This window comes from Arabidopsis lyrata (assembly GCF_000004255.2).
Source record: "Arabidopsis lyrata subsp. lyrata unplaced genomic scaffold ARALYscaffold_2, whole genome shotgun sequence".
NCBI lineage: Eukaryota > Viridiplantae > Streptophyta > Magnoliopsida > Brassicales > Brassicaceae > Arabidopsis > Arabidopsis lyrata.
Genome location: NW_003302554.1, coordinates 12,086,414 through 12,087,683, shown reverse-complemented (window position 1 = coordinate 12,087,683; position 1,270 = coordinate 12,086,414). Strand labels below are relative to the sequence as shown.

Below are 1,270 nucleotides of genomic sequence, written 5' to 3'. Positions count from 1 at the left end.
AAGTATAATATGGGCTAAACAAGACTAATTATGTTCGATTCATGCATTTGAATCAAGAATAATATAATATGCATGGTGCATTAACGAATAACTAATATTATGCCCCTGCTATACATGGATAAAATAAATACTAATTTACATCATAATTCAAAATGTTTTGGGAAAATTAAATATATATTGTTTTTAGTTTTTTTTTTTAAAATAGAAGTGCATTGAATCCATTATCTTATATAGTTAAAAAAAATATATGAAACAAACAAATTATTGATGAAATACGACAAACTTTGTGAGCGTACTACATAATTATAAATATAAAAAGTCAATCTATACGTTACTGGTTGTGGAAAGTCTTTGCTCCATCTCCGAATTTCCTAGCAAACCGAACATGCTTCTCTTTCCATTTCGTTCTAAAAATAACTTCTTCATTGAAACCTTGATTTGATGATCCAATCATGGTTTGAGGATCTAATAATATTTTAATTTCTTTGAAGCTAAGCTTGAGGATCCAAACTTTTTGTTCTCTTGCTGTCTAATAAAAAGCAAAGTAAAATCATAGAAAAAAAGAAGGAGAAAAGAACGAATATGAAATGAAAAACGAAAGGAAAACAAAAATTCAAACTTTGTTTTCAAAACTTACTTGTATTGAATAAACGCCGAGGATGGACCGGGAATTGATGGACGCATTATACTCGTGGTCGAGCATGAAGGACGATTTTGAGGCCTGATTAGGAACTGTTTTTACATTAAAAGTAAGTACTGCTACATCTGCATTTGCAATAAAACGATTTTGAGATTTGAAGTTGTGTTAGGGATCGTGGATTATGAAGAAAATAAAAACGTGGATTTTTTTAATATAGATTTAAAACAAAAAAATATTAAAAGATAGTGGATGGTTCTCGACTTCTCATTTAAAAAAAATATGAGAAAAAATGGAGGATTTCGAAGAAAGAATGGAGGATCTAAGGTTATGGAAAAGAAGAGAAGAAGAAGTTACTAAGAAAGAAAGTGGTAAGATATTTTATATATTTTTTGTCAAAAAATTCAGGAAAAATGGATTACGAAAGTGAAACAACAAAATTTGAAAGTTTTGCCACGTGTCAGAAGAAGAGTGTGGCAGTTTTTAGTAAAGTGACTGTTTATTTAGTAGAAATAGATATGGAATATCATGAAATAAGTATTCATATCTTAAATTTATGCATAATAAACGGACGAAAATCTCTAGCTTAATTTACAACTGCATGGGCGTTAATACTTAAGAGACAATATGCTT

The 1,270-nt window shown here is 29.0% G+C and overlaps 1 long non-coding RNA gene across 1 annotated transcript; it reads right to left on the bottom strand.

Annotated features, from left to right (window-relative positions):
- Window positions 1-208: 208 nt before the first annotated feature.
- On the bottom strand, window positions 209-964 carry LOC110230642. Its single transcript, XR_002333774.1, has 2 exons — window positions 638-964; window positions 209-529 (listed from the first exon to the last, which is right to left on the bottom strand). It is a non-coding gene; the product is annotated as an uncharacterized LOC110230642 (long non-coding RNA).
- Window positions 965-1,270: the final 306 nt, after the last annotated feature.